The sequence below is a fragment of the Monodelphis domestica genome, chromosome 3 (genome assembly GCF_027887165.1).
Source record: "Monodelphis domestica isolate mMonDom1 chromosome 3, mMonDom1.pri, whole genome shotgun sequence".
NCBI classification, from domain to species: Eukaryota; Metazoa; Chordata; class Mammalia; order Didelphimorphia; family Didelphidae; genus Monodelphis; species Monodelphis domestica.
This window is the reverse complement of record NC_077229.1, coordinates 172,779,772-172,796,083: the sequence shown is the minus strand read 5'-3', so window position 1 is coordinate 172,796,083 and position 16,312 is coordinate 172,779,772. Positions and strand designations below refer to the sequence as shown.

The 16,312-nt window shown below is 33.3% G+C and overlaps 1 protein-coding gene across 7 annotated transcripts in view; it reads right to left on the bottom strand.

Moving 5' to 3' along the window:
* STK3 (serine/threonine kinase 3) overlaps positions 1-16,312 on the bottom strand; it is a 540,259-nt gene that overhangs the window by 153,549 nt on the left and 370,398 nt on the right. The window lies entirely within an intron of this gene.

Here is a 16,312-nt window from a genome sequence, read left to right as displayed (position 1 = left end):
GAGGATTAATGAAATGAAAATGCAATTAAAAAATTAGAAAAGCCAACAAAAGGTTTTTGAAAATTTGTGTTACATTAAAGTCATAGGAGATTTCTATTAAAAGTTTAAGAACAATTAGTACGAAATACTTTACAAATTATTCTCAGAAATTGAGTAAGATGGAATACTACTAGAATTCATTCATGAGACATAGTACTAATACCAAAACCATGGAAGGTTAGACCACAGAAGGAAAACTATAGGCCAATATCATTAATGTGCATTAACATTAATGACTCAAAAAATTTAAACAAAATCCTGTCAAACAGACTACAGTGATTTATTCAAGGAATCATTAATTATGATCAAATAGGATTTATACTATGGTTGTAAAGATGGTTCAGCATTAGGAAAATAATCAACATAAATCATATTAAAAGCCAAATCATCCAAATTCTCATGATCATATAAAAATGCAGGAAAAGTCTTTCAGCACTCTTTTATGCTAAAAACCCTACAAAATATAGGCATAGAGGAATTTTTTAACATCATAAAAATCATCTCTCTGAAGTCAAAAGTAAGGACCATATGCAAAAAGGCAATACACTAGAACCTTTCCCAACAAATTCAGGATTTATAGGACTAGGAAAAAAAAAAAGAAGCAAAAATTCATCTGGATGATCAAAAGGCTAAGAATAGCAAGAGAATTAATTTTAAAAATTAAGGAACGAGGTCTAGCTATACTGAATCTCAAATGACACTATAAAATGATAGTCAAAACAATCTGGTACTGACTAAGAAATGAGGGATTAATGGAAAAGATTAGGAAATCAACACACAACAGTTAATATCTATAGCAGTTTAGTATTTGATAAACCCCAAGACCCTTAAATTTAAGAGTGAAGTAAGGATACCCACTCTTCCCCTACTGAATATAGTTCTGGAAATGCCAAAAACAGGAAGAAGACAAGAAAGAAATTAAAGGAATAAAGACAGGTAAAGAGGAAATCAAATTATCCCTATTTGCCAATAATAATCTGATGATATACTTGAAAAATCCCAGGGAATCAGCAGACACCGAGACAATTAATAGCTTCAGCAAAACTGAAGGCTAAAAAAAACTGTTTTATTAAAGGTTTATAAAAACTAAAAAAACCCAAAAAACGTATATTTATATGATGATAACAAAACCAAAGAAGCAGTAATAGAAAGGGAAATCTCATTCTATATAAATAAAAAAATGCATAAAATATCTGGAGTTTAATCTATCAAAGTACACCAAAGACTTGTATAGATTCAATTTCAAAGTGTTCCTTAAAAAAAATTAAAGAACAATTTAAATAGCTGGAGGAATATTCAGTAATAGCTAGACCTTGCCAACATAATACAATGTTTCCAAGTTCATTTACATTTTAAGTCCCATAAAAATCAAATAAGCAAGGAGATACTTTGTAAAACTTGATAAAAGAAAAATATTTTACTCAGGAAAAACAAAATATCTAGAACATTAAAGAAAATTAAAAGAAATTGGAATAAAGAGAAAACAGCGCTCATATAATATTATAAAAGAATAGTTGTCAAAGGTTCTGGTATTCTTTAAAAAATAGAAATATAGATCAATGGAACAGACTAGATAAGGAAGAATTGAAAACAATAGAACACAATAGTCCAGTGTTTGAAAAAGTGCAAAAAATAAATTACCTAGGAAAAGTTTTTATAAAAACTTCTAGGAAAACTAGAAAGTTGCCTGGTAAAACTTATGTTTAGACCAATACTTTAAATTGTGTTCTACAATATTCTACTAAATTTATACACCACCTTAATCAGACTATTTTTAAAAATTAGCAGAGAAGCAGACCATATACTTCTTCCAGCTATGAGTAAGATATGTATTCTTAATCAGACAGGAAGAGAGATTGTATAATAATTTTGTAGTGATTGTAATAGATAAAATAGATGAACTTTAATTACAGAAAACTGAAACTGGTAACATTGATACAACTAGGTTGAGAAGGGAAATGATCGAATGGGAAATTTTTATATTAAATAACTTTGACAAGCGTTTCATATCCAATAAACAGTAAAAATATATAATGTGTGCATATATACATATATAGAAACATGTGTATATATGTGTATGCAGTATGTATATGTTACATATACATATGACTAAAACCTGTTCCCCAATAGGTAAGTGTTCAAAGAATATGAACAGTTTTCAAAAGAATTGCAAAGTATTTTATAACCATATAAAAGAATGCTTCATATCACTAATAATAAGAAAAGAAAATTAAAATAACTTGAAGTTTTTACTAACAAACTGCAAACTGGGAAAGAAGATAAAAGATAGTATAATATGATCTATTTCCCCCTGTCAAGAGCAAAAGGAAAATTATAGGAAGAAAGTAAGTATATGGGTTAACCAGCACAGAAAAAAGAGAATAAGAGTGATATCACAGTAGTAGTAAACAAAAGGAAAAGGAAGATTTTCTTGATAATTTACATCATTTATCAGATAAGTAGTTGGGCCAAAGCCTCATAGGCCAAAGCCTCAAAGCCCCATATAAAATGAGCTAGAAATGGCAAACTATGCCAGTATCTTTGCCAATAAAATCTCAAATGGAGCCAGGAAGAGTCAGACAAGACTGAAACAACTAAGTGATCCCTGGAAGGAACACATGAATGGGAAGGGGAAAGAGCCATGTAGAGGAATATTACAGCATACGCAGGTCACAAAGTTAAGGAGGCCTAGGCACTGAGGGAAGTTCTAAGATAAGTCCACAGTAAAGAAAGCATTATTTTAAAGTCTAGAAAAGTCAGAAACAGGGCTGGGAGAAAGAAGGTGGGTCAGCCCGAGCTCTTCTACAAAATGGAGAATCCAGGAAGAACTTGCCAATATGAAGAAAATGATATTATATTAATTATACATGTGAAATATGTAAAACATATTTCCATATTAGCCATGCCGAAAAATAATCCCCAAAATAATAAAAAGCAAAAAATGTATACTTCAATCTGTACTCAGAATTCATGAGTTCTCCTTTTGGAGACAGTATTTTTCATCATAATTCCTTTGGAATTGCCTTGGATCACTGTATTGATCAGAAGCTAAGTCATAATTGATTATGTACAATGCTCTACTGGTTTTGTTCATTTCATTTAGCATCAGTTCACGTAAGTCTTCCCAGGTTTTTCTGAAACCATCTTGTTTGTCATTTGTTATAAAACAACAGTATCCCATCAGTCATACACCAAAATTGTTTAGTCATTTCTCAATTGATAGGCAACTCCTCAATTTCTAATTCTTTGTCCCCACAAAAAGAGCCACTATAAATATTTTTGTGTATACATAGGCCCTTTTCCTTTTCTTTGATCTCTTTGGGATACAGACCAAATAGTGGTATTGCTAGGTCAAAGGATATGTATGTTATACAAAGGATATGTATGTTAAATTTTATAGACCTTTGGTCATAGTCCCAAATTGTTTTCTAGAATGATTGGATCAGTTCACAATTCCACCAATAGTACATTAGTGTGCCTATTTTTTTCTACAACCCCTTCAGCATTTATTGTTTTCCTTTTCTTTGATTTCAGTCAATCTAACAGGTGTGAAATGGTATCCCAGAGTTATTTTAATTTACACTTCTTTGATCAACAGTGATTTAGAATACATTTAATGTGACCATGGATAATTCTGATTTCTTTTGAAAACTTCCTGTTCATATCTTCTGACTATTTATTAACTGGAAAATGGATTTTTTTTTTATAAAATTGACTCAGTTCTCTATATATTTGAGAAATGAAGGCTTTGTGAGAGAAATTTACTGTAAAGAGTATTCCCTAGTTTCCTGTTTTCTTTCTAATTTTGGCTGTATTGCTTTTGTTTGGACAAAAATCTTAATTTCATGTAACCCAAATGATATATTTTACTTTGTGAGAGAAAGATTATGAAAGACTTTGAATGTCAAAGAGAAGATTTTAAATTTGATTATAGACATAATAGGGGTACACTGAAACTTAATGAATAGTAGGGCACCTGGTGACACAGTCAAGGCTTTAGGAAGATCACTAACAATTAAGTGAAAGATGGATTGAGAGGCAGGGAGATCAGTTTATGCCTTAAAGAGAAATGGGGGATGGAGGAGCAGCTAAGAGATCTTGTATTTGCCAAAATGTCTAGATATTACATTAAAAGCTTCACAAGTACTAAGCAAATACAAGTGAGGTATAACTTTACACATAGCAAATGATAAATCTCATAGTTCTAATATCTACTCCCAAAGCCTGCTTCTTCCTTATAAAAGAAAATATCTAGCACATGTTTAATATCCAAATATTATATTTCACGGTTTAGATAATTTTTAAAATTATAAAATCATAGAAGGGCATCTGGTAATTTTAAGCTCATGTAGAGTATGAATAACAATTTAACCTATTTTGAGTATTTCTTCAAACATATATGAGAACCTAGATTCTCTTTAATGATGAAAAGTAGCATTTTAAAAGTGTCAAAGAATTATAATTCCTATTTTCCTCCAAAAATGAATTAATTTTTCATAAATTATTTAGCCATTTAAAGTCAATGAAAACTAAAACATATTAATGCTATTTTATTAACTCATTCAACTGAATATTTGGGCATAATTTCCATAAACTGTAAATAAAATTAGTTCCATTTCATTTTAGAGCTGCCCATCTCAGAATCCAGTTTATATCTCATCAAAAAAATGTCAAAAAGAAGATCCTGGCTATACTTAGTAATTCTTAATCCTAAACTTTTATATAAAGATTAACCTTCTCTAGCATATTCTGTTTGAAATTCTTGGTTAATTTGAAAAATCTGTACAATTACCTCAGCACCTATCAAAACATGTCAGTTTGTCAAAATGCATTTTCATCAGATAAGCTATTCCCATAATATGTATAAAAATCAATTCAGAGTGTATTATTTCTAATAATATTCCATGCTTTTATCAAAAACAAATTTTAAATATTTGTTATAAATGACACAGGTGAAGAAGTTTTCAGAAAAATATTGAACATATCTTGAAATAATCAACATATATCAATTAATTTTAATTTTAAAGTCTTAGTTATAGCTGACTGAAAAATAAACTTATTTTAGGTTATTTACTGTACTTTACTTATAGTAAGCTAAACTCTAAAAATAAAGTAAATTTATGAATTTGGCTTTATGTAACACATGGGTCTATAATTTTTTTATTCAAAACAAGGGATGTTAAAAATTAAATTCACAGAATTTAGACAAACTATAACCAAATATTTTTTAAGTACAGTCGTCCCTTCAGAAACAATCACTCAATAAACAGAATTTCTGCTATGGAATTTTAAAATTAAAGAAAGAATGTGATATGTTATCTGACAATCTGAACTCTGGCTCAGGACCAGCAAAGGTCAAGCTAAAAATAGCCATCAAAAAGACAACCAAAGAACATTACTCCAGAGCACTGAAAATAAATATGGGCACATATATTAGGGCAAACAATTTCCCCTACAATTCTGATGAGACCTTTTATGTTTCTTTCAAAGATGATGAAAAAAGGAGTAAAGAAAGTATTTGCTTTGGGATGTTTAAGGTTAAAAAACACAAATTAAGGGCACTCAGCCCTAACTTTGAACATAGAAGACTATCACTAGAAACATTACCAGAAGGGAGGGAAATTAGATGGGAGTCCTACCCAGGTACAAATTTTCCCAAGTGAATTCAGAATTATATTACAGATGTAAATTGTTGGTTTTTAAAAAAAATTATTGAAGTATACCTACAACTCCAAGAAACCATGACAGTTCCTGCTAGCCAATCTTTGAGCAAGAATTACATATTTTAGTGCTCAGATTTACTATTTTCAATACCAAGATTCTACAATTTTGTCTACATGGATATTCTCCCTACCAAACCAGTTTTCAATACCTCTCTATATAATCTATGGGTTGTTGTTGATACAAAAGTCATAACTCTGCGGACAACTCATTAACAAGTCTCTCAAACTTATAGTCTTCAGATGAAAGACATACCCTTTAGTCTATTACCTGTTCTGTTCTTCAAATCCTTCAGGATTGGCAGAACCTGTCTGAAAATGTATCTTGCTGTGATATCCCTTGAAAAATCAGGGTTATCTCCATGCAAAAAGAAGGTCCAAGAAAATGTTTTTAGTGGAGGTTCCAAAATATCGTAACAAAAATTAATCACCAAGCATTTATGTACCTTCTATGTGCCCGAAGTACTTTGCCTGGCACATCCTCTCTTCACATTTTCACCTACTAAAATCCTTCTCTTCATTCAAGGCCTTGGTCAGCTGCTTTCTCCTCTATACACTTCCTGGTATCCCACAAGTGAAAGTGATATTTTCTTGCTCAAAATTTTTACAATTCTCTCTCTAGTCATATTCTTTGCCCTTGTCACATTTCTGTTGTTCCAACTCTTTGTGACCCTCCATGGACCATAATTATCCATAGGGTTTTTTTTAGCAAGGATACTGGAGTTGTTTGCCATTTCTTTCTCCAGTGTATCCTTTTGTCAGGTCCACACATTTAAGAAGCGTCTGGGGTTGGAAGACTCAGGTCTTCCTGATTCCAAGTTCAGAACTCTTTAACCAGTGAGCCACAGTTGCCTTGTGTCACATTTTACTAAGAGCATTACTTATTTGTTCATTGCATTACTAATTTGTCCACATAATGGATTTATGCAAGTAGATAAGCTCCAGGAGGGAAGGGACTGTGTTATTTTCATCTTTGTAAACCCATTGCTTTATAATTCTAATGACAAGAGAGTATTGAATAAATGTTGTCTAAAATCCAGTTAGCCACAAGGTGATGAACTGTTTAGCTACTATTTCTCAAAGGCTGTCTTCTACTAAATCAGAGTGTAGGGAGGGACCCTGTCAATGAAACCAAACACCTTTAACGTACTCAAATATCTCTAATGCTGAGCACCATGCCTTGTATACAACAGAAAATCAAATAAATATTGGGTAAATTGAATTGTAGTTGAGAGGTTTAATCTACTTAAAATATTGTTGCTTGGGTTTAAATGCTTAAAACAGTATTAAAAACAAACACTCGCCTTTATACATCAGCTCTGACATAAACACCCGCAATTGATAATGCTATTCTACCACCCATTTTCTCAAGTTGTTTTGTTGTTTCACTTGGAAATAAGGGCCAATTCTTTCCCTGTATAAGTATCCACTTATGAATTCAAGTGCTATATATTATTTTAATGTCTTATTTGCTGACTCAAACTATCCTACTAAAATTTGTTTAATCAATACCAGGAGTAATATATGTACACTACTTAAATTCTATAATGAATAAGTAAACAAAACAAATGTTAGAATCTTTGCTATTTATAAATCAATGTGATGTAACAAAATGAAAAGTTTTAAATGACTAACTCACAGCCTCAAGTTGTATAAGATCTCAATTTAAAGTATTTTGCTTGTATATGAATGTAAATTATATATAAGCATAGAAGTAGAATTTGATTAAAAAATCCTGTTATGAAAATCATTCATGAATCTAGTTTTAAGTTCATATTCTAGGCAATAAAATGGGATATTACAATGCAACATCACTGTGAGGTTTCATGTAAAATAAAATTCTTGAAGTTAAGTCTCTCTCAACACATCTTAGGTTCTAATAAAGAGGGGAATCAAAGTTCAGACTTAATAATATATGATAATTCATTCTTAGGCATACTGAAAATTCTGTGAAAATTTTGTGAACCCAAAATTCTAATCAGCAATAAAGAGGACACCGAGGCAGATCCTGAGCAGTTTTGATTTATTAGGGAAACTGATGATCCCTAAGAAATTAGATTCAAGACTCACATCTGCAGTCAAAGACCCCTTCTCATTGATGGTTACAAATATTTATACAGAATGAGAAAACACTAGAAATAGAATGAAGCAGTAGGATTCATGACTGGTTAATTCCAGAGTGGGAGAAGATCCTAAGATTGACTAAGGGACATGTACATTAATCACAAATGTTTAGTCAATGTTTAGGTACCAAGGCTTGAGCGATCATGAGACCTTCCAAAAGTCATGTGACCCTGTCAGCAAGGTCTTAGACCTTCTGCAAGGCCATCCAGCCATCTCAGGAGAGATTTGGTCAACATTTTGGGATTAAAGAGCACAATGGCAGGACCTTTAGAAAGTTGCAGCTTTAAAGCAGCAGTGATGCTTTTAAAGGAGTAGTGATAATAATACATAGGAATAAGAAGTATTTCTAAAGCACATGAGTTTTATTTCAAGGACTGCATAGTTATGGGTGTGTGTGTGTATGGGACAGGGGGAGAGGGGTTCAGTGCTAATATAGAACCAGAAGTCAAGATAAATTGCTATAACAGGACAAACTAATATAAATCTATCTAATAAGTCAAATATAATTAATATAGTCATTGATACATAAAAATTGACACCAACATATAGTGGGTTAATTAATTCTAACCTACATACCTCTTATTCCTATAGTATTAACTAGACATAATGAACTCAAGTAATTCTATTTTAGTATATTTACTAGTACAATCACTGATACGCATTAAATCACAATGACCTGGGTAAATAGTTACTAAATTGAATAGGTATATCAAAATTATCTTCAGAGTCCCCAACGTTAAATTAACAAATATTGATATACTTTAAAAAAAAGCTACCAAGGAGGTTTTTTTTAAAAACATTTATCCTTCGATCTGGATTTCTATAAGAATAAAACAGATCAAACAATAAGCTGAAAATAGTAATGAAAGGACATATACAAACTGTATTACAAAAGGATTGATTATATGATGAAAAATCAATTAGCAAGCATTTATTAAGTGCAATTATGTGCCAAGCACTGTCATAAGTAGTGGGCCTACAAAGAAGGAAAGACAACATATTTTAATTATATAACTGACTCTATCTCATTGAAATCTGGTTTTCCTTTGTATAAAAATGTGGTAGGATTGAATGAAGAAGGAAGTTTAGAGAAGCTGACTTCTACAGTCCCTTTCAGCTTAAATTCCTATGACTCTAACTGTTAACCTGTCCATCACTCTTACAAAGAGTGTATGCAGACTTTTTTATATTTGGACCAACAAAAGACAGAATTATCTTAAGATGGAAGCTACTGACTGAGAACACAAACTAAAGAAAAAAGAAAAGCATGTGTTGAGAGAGCTCTAGTGTGATTCTGCCAAAGACTTTTAATGCTTTTCTTATTGTTGCAGTTTACAAAACCAAAAACAAAACATATCTTAGTTCTCGTCAGCAGCAGCAGTTCCTCTCTGGAGACAAAAGGATTATATAAAAGAATCATGAAAACTTGAACATATTTCTGTTCCAGTTTTTTCCCCTGAAGCAATCTGGCTTCTGTGGAGTGCCTTAAGAGAAGCAGGAGATGGAAATGTGATTTAGTTCAATAAATATATATCAAGCACCTACTTTTGGCAAATCACTAGGGGAATAAAAATTAAAAACAAAATAGTTTCTAAGCTCAAGGTACTTCAATCCACTGGAAGAGTGGAGAGGGGTAGAAAAAAATACTTCAAGTACGCATATAAGTATATAAAGGTAAATATAAAGTAATTTCCAAGTGGAGAAAACAAAAACAACACTTCCCATAGGAAGTAGCACTCAAGTTAAGTCGTGAAGGAAGATATAGACTCTGCACAACAGTGCTATGTAATCCAGGCATTGACAATGGAGGAAGTGTGTGACAGCTATTTTGGGAATAGCTAACAAATCTAACTAGAACTTAGAATGAATTAGTGGAAGTAATATGAAATAATCCTGTAAAGATAGTTATGTGCCATGTTGTTAAGGGCTTTAAATGTTAAGCTGAAGAATTACTAGTTTATCTTAAAGGCTATGAATATCCACTAAAATTTTTTGAATAAAGGTGTTATGTGGTTAGATCTGTGTTTTTGGAATAATGACCTGATAGCTATGTGAAGAATGGGATAGAAAAAGGGATAAAGGAGGCTACTCAAATAGTCTAAAAGTGATGAGGGCCACAGCTAAGGTAATGGCTATGGAAAAGACCATATCATACAATGGAAAATCTACTGGATGTGGGGGTCAAAGCACCTGGGTTCAAATTCTGGTTCTTCCCATTAACACCTATGTGACTTTAAGCAAGTCGTTTAACCACTATAGACCTCATTTTTCTCAACTGCAAAATGGAAGAACTTTGTTAGATGACATTGAAGATCCCTTCCAGCTCCAAATCTATGATTTCATGATTCTGTAGGTAGATAGATGCGAAAGGACCTGGAGATAGATTCTGGAGGACTTGACAACTGATTAGATACAGAGAGTGATATTCAATGAATTGTCTCCAAGGTTGTGAACCTGAATGAATATCCACTATAAAAGAGGGAAATATATTAAGTTCAGTTTTTGATATGCTGACTTTGAGATGCCAATAGGTAAAACAGATTCTATGTGAAAAGATTTTCAGAAAATGGTTGATGATATGAGATGGGTTTGCAGGGGGGGAAAAGAAGTCGATTTACAGATATGAGTTATTTACATAGAGATGATGATAATAAGAGTCTTATGAAGTTGATGAGATCACCCAAGAGAGAAGAGAAAGAGAAAGAAGTGGACCTAGGATAGAGCCAAATGGATGTGAGATGGAAGGTGATCCAGCAAAGGAAACTGAGGAATTCTCAGCCAGGTGGAAAGAAGAAGGAAGAAAGTCAAAAAGAAAACAATGTCAGAGAAGTCTAGAGAAGAGAAGAGAGTACCTAGAAGGAAGAAGAGGATGACAGTATTAAATGTTTAAAAACGTCAAGTAAAACAAGATTAAGAAGAGGTCTTTGAGTTTAGCAGTTAAGAGATTGTTGAAAATATTTACCGAAAACTTTAAGGAAATATATAACAACCTTGCTTATTCCGAGTATAAGAATCTCTGGTATTCATGGGATAATTATGCTACATTAGCTATCTTTTTTAGTCTTTCTACCACCAATTAACATTTAGAATTAATGTTATCCTAAAAATTGTGTCAAGTGAATTGGGTTTTCATAAATGAAAAATTGTAGATATATATTTGCTTCTCCAACTAAATATTTTAACAATGCTACTCAACATTAAAATATTAATGTTTCAGTTTTTTTGAAGCATATTCAGGTAAGAATGCCAATAGGGAATGACTAAGACAAAGACATACTACAGAGACAAAACCACCAAAAATAACTGCAGTACCCCTAATTATATTATTAACAATTGGTTCTATGGATCTTTTAATTCTAATAACTAACTATAAAAGTAAGAGATCCAAAAATACTATGATAAATCATAGGATAAAATAATCTTGAAAACTGGAAAAGGCTTCTTAGGATATATAATCTAACCCATAATTGTCCAATAATCCCTTCTAACATTTTAGTGTTTTGGTGGGTTTTAAGACCATTTTCTAAAACAAGTAAATAAATTAATAATGTAACACCTTCCAGTGAATTTGAAAGATTAATCAATTGGCAATAAGAATATGGGCATTTACTAATACAATTTTGACAAAAATCTGTGCATAGTCAGTGGATAGGATTGAAAAATGGCATCAAGATATAATAAGTATAACTAATAATCCATTTCTCTAATTTGGATTTATCAATCTTTGGAAGATCTTTTTTTTCTTCATATCATTCTTTAAAAATTTATATTGTTTTATAAGGTTTATATAGTCCATGAATTAGTACCTTAGTACATTAATTTATAAATGTGCATTGACTTAGGGTCTATGCACACAATATTTTTTATTAATAGGGAGTGCAAGCAAAAAACTTTAGAGACCATTATTTTACCAAACTTAGCATAGTGTAATATTTCACAGAATCACAGACATTGAGCCAGTAAGTGCACTCAAAGGTCACTTAGTCCAATTTGTACTTAAACAGAAATGTCCTCTTCAACATCCCTGACAGTTATTTTTCCTAAGATAGCTCTTTTGACTTTTGCATTCCCCTAAATTCTTTTTGTTGTTGCAATTTTCACCACGTTGTTTCTAGATTAAAAATTTATAAGGAAAATAACAAGAAAAAGAAGAGAGGAAGTACGACATACCAGACAAGACAGCTGGCCTCAGAATCAAGAAGATTTGGACACAATCTTACTTGTGGAACCCTCAGGAAGTCATCTATACTCTGATTGTCTTAAAACTGTAAGTTATACTTGTAGTTGAGTTTTCTCATCCAAGAATTCCTTATAATAATAAAATACAGATCTAGTGTCCATCTCCCATCTTGAAAAAGAAAGTGTAAATTTTAATGATTAATTGGACAAGGTCCAGAAAGAAATGGGAGAAGAAAGAAAAGGTATAATGGTTAATCTTTTCAATGAAGGAATACCTCATCCTCAGAGACCAGCGGAAAAGAAAAGTACACACCTGAAAAAACAGAGGCATTGAGGTATTATGGAAATGAGATAATAGGGCTCATAATGGCTAGTCAGTATTTTCTCAGTAAAGCAAAATTCTTTTTGGAGTTGAGAGTGCCTGAGGAATAGGGTGAATAAAGTTAACAGTATCTAAGGAGAGTCAATAAGACATGAATAAAAGAACTTCCACATAGCAATGAAAGCCCAGTTATGCTTATGAAGTATATATCAGTTATACATCTAATAGTATAGTTCCTTGTCTATACGAGTCTATACCCCTCCTTGACAGTAAGCATAGAGATGGTAGAAATTTCCCAGTGATAGAGATTGGTAGTTTGGAAGAAGAATAAGAGGACAAGGGACCCAATTTTGAGAAGAGAAATTACCAACCATGGCATCAAGATGGAGTGGGAAGTAGGATCAGAAAACAGATAATGGGCTGGTAAAACAGAGAAGGATCAAGGAACCTTAGAACCTAACTTGTGCTAAAGAACAAGGTCAGGAGGAATGACTTTGTGGGCCAAATGAAGATAAAGAGGGTGATGACCAATGAGGAGAAATTAATAATCCAGAATACTAAAGGCTAGATAGTTCTGAGGGACAGGATAGTCCTTAAAGCAGGGGTCCCCAAACTGTGCCCCCCTGAGGCCATTTATCTGGCCCCCACCGCACTTCTGGAAGGGTTACCTCTTTCATTAGTGGTCAGTGAGAGGAGTATATGTATATTGTATATTGGGGCACCACAAAGCACAGCATCAGAAACGTACAGTACTACTTCTGGTAACATAATCCTTTGCATGGCTCCTTGTTCTGAGAGTAACTGAATGAGAATGAGGCGCCATGCAAAGAATTATGTGGCTGTACAATGCAGGATGTCAGCATGATGAGCGGCGATCTAGGTTGGAGATTCTGCACTCTGTATACTGCTGCCCAGCATAGTGGTGGCAGTGATGGGCCTGTGTAATGTGTGACAGGCCCATCCCAGCCAGTGCTGCTGTCTCCACTATCCCAGACAGTGGTATACAGATTTGTTCATAGTTTTTTTTATAGTCTGGCCTTTAATGGTCTGAGGGACAGTGAACTGGCCCCTTGTGTAAAAAGTTTGGGGACCCCTGCTAAAGAATAAGTCTTGTGGGAAATGGATGCAAAGTGAAAGGGAAGGTAACAGCAATAAAGGATATGAAGAATTGAGAGGTCAGGAATTTATATGGGTCACTGATCTAAATATTCAAACCACAAGGAAAGCTGCAAGAAACAAAGCTTCATATTTCTGCCACTTGAATAGGTTTTATTCAGGGTCTTAAATAAATTCTGCAAATAGAACATAAATAGAAAAGAAATGAAACTCACAATTGTTCTGTTTTCTTTCTAATAGGTTATCCTTTCACAAAGGTGCTGATGAGTAGCAAAATGGGCAATAATCAGTAGGAACCAAAAGGTTATAAAGAAATAAGACTATCAATCCTTGATTAAGATAGATATGACTATAAACTAGCAACCAATAAGTTTCTCTATGTGAGAGCAAATATTTCTGCATAAGCGTTGGGGGAGAGGGTGGACAAAAACAGTTAATATGATAATTCCCTGCTGATTTTCTCATGTCTAGCAGAACACTATCTAAAAATAAATGGATTTAATTATATACAGTCACCATAGTGCAATATCTCTAAAAAGCAAATGTCTTAATGCTAGATAACAATTATTTTCTTTGACTAAATGAGCCATTTAAAATAGAAAAAAAAATCTCGGTTCCAAAATATATAACAAGCCGTTTTTTTCTAAAGATTTGGCATTGCAAAATTACCCTAATCCTTGCCTTCATTCTCAAAGACTCCTATATATATATATATATATATATATATATATATATATATATGTAGATTTCATCAGTCTCAAATACTATAATATATCTCATTCTATCTCAAACTCCAAGAGGGAAGGTAAAAACTATAATTTCACCATCAACTATAACTGTGTTACCTCCATAATCCGGGACTATTGTTGGTCTTTTCCAGTTCATCCACCCTTCGTTTCTGGTCTCTAAGTCCATCATCTCTGCTTCCGCATCCTTTTCTACTCTTCACAGGCCTGACATTACAGTTGACAAGTTGAATATATGCTATTTTCTATCATTTTATAATTCACTCTACCCTATGTTACTAGCACCATGTACCTTTTCTGCTTCTGCTCATGTGTCATTGAACACTTTGAGGAAGTTACATAACTGAACAACTGTGTCCAATACAAATTTAGGTTATTTTGAAAATTATTATTTTTTAACATTCTTTTTAAAAATTTTGAGTACCAAATTCTGTCCCTCTCTCCTACCCTTCTCCAATATACTGAGAAAGTAAGCAAACAGTATATCAATTATACAAGTGAAATCATGCAAAACATATTTCATATTAGCCATGTTACAAAAAATAGCAAGAAAAATAAAGTAAAAAATAATACTTCAATTTTCACTGAGTTAATCAGTTCTCACTCTGTAGGTGGAGAGCATTTTTTATTATGAGTTCTTTGGAATTGTCTTGGATCATTATATTGATCAGAGTAGCTAATATTTTTTAGTTAATCACTACTAAAATCTGCTGTCAACTGTGTGTATAATGATCTCCTGGTTCTGTTTTCTACCTTCTGTAGCAAAAATCTGAGTTGTTTAATTTCAAGCAAATCTTAACTCCTGTATAGCAATCCTTTCAATCTTTACTAATGGATTTTATATAGTAATATCCAAAGTATCTTTTATAAATTTTATTTTTTTCCCCTCAAGCTACCTTAGCAGAAGATCTTGACTCCTACTTTACTATAGGTAGGCAGATATATAGATAGATCAATAGGGACCACTATTAGTTTTCTACTTTCTTCTACTAAGCACCTCAAACTCTTATCACACACGTTCCCCCATCTTGCTATCTGCTTTTTTTTTAAAGCCCTTACCTTCCATCTTGGAGTTATGTAGCATACCAGGTATGTTAGCATCTTAGAAGTATGACTGATGTATTGATATTGTATCCTATATATTCATTTACCAGACTCATGGTCAGTTCATTCAATGACCATTGTATGGAAAGCGACAGTCCAAAGGACAGGTGAATTCCTAAGCAAGGCATTGCCGGCCAGTGTCCTAGCTCGTGCCTTGTCTGACCACATTCCTTTACAAAGCGCATGTTGTATTAATCTCCTCTTTGATTTCGTGATTGTCAAATCAACCAATGTTAAAACCTATGTCATGTCACGTATTCATTAATCGCCTCCCACTTCACATTCCTAAAATCTCCAATAAAAGTTGGGGAACATGTGCGAGCCTCTCTCTTACGTCTCTTGTCTTGCCTCCCTTGCCCTTGCTCTTTCCCTCTTGCCTCTTACACTCTTGATCTTGGTCTTGCCTATATTGCTGCTCATGTCTGACTGATTTGTACAATGCAGTTGCCCTGCATATCTCCCATTAATCTTTTGGCCATCTGGTCCATGGGAGATATCCCAGAGTTCTCAGCTCCCCACATGTTCTCTTGTTTCTCATATTTATAATTTCTCCACTTGTTATCTTCTTCTAGAGAGGTATTAATGGAGCTCACAACTCCCCTTTAACTTGTTGTCTCTGAGTCTTTATTCCTGCACCTCTCCCTCTAACTGCATTATCTATTCATCCATATTCTTCTAGCCTCCAGTCTCCTTCTCAGGTCACCACCCACAGGTTCATTATATAGAAACTGCTGGTGGATCCTATAAGTCAATACTGTGTATTGGCTCCATGGCAGAAGAGTGGTAAGGGCTAGGCAATGGGGGTCAAGTGACTTTCCCAGGGTCACACAGCTGGGAAGTGTCTGAGGCCAGATTTGAACCTAGGACCTCCCATCTCTAGGCCTGACTCTCAATCCACTGAGCCACCTGGCTTCCCCCCATCTGCTTTTTTGCTAAGTAAAGTCTGAGGAAAAGGTGATTCA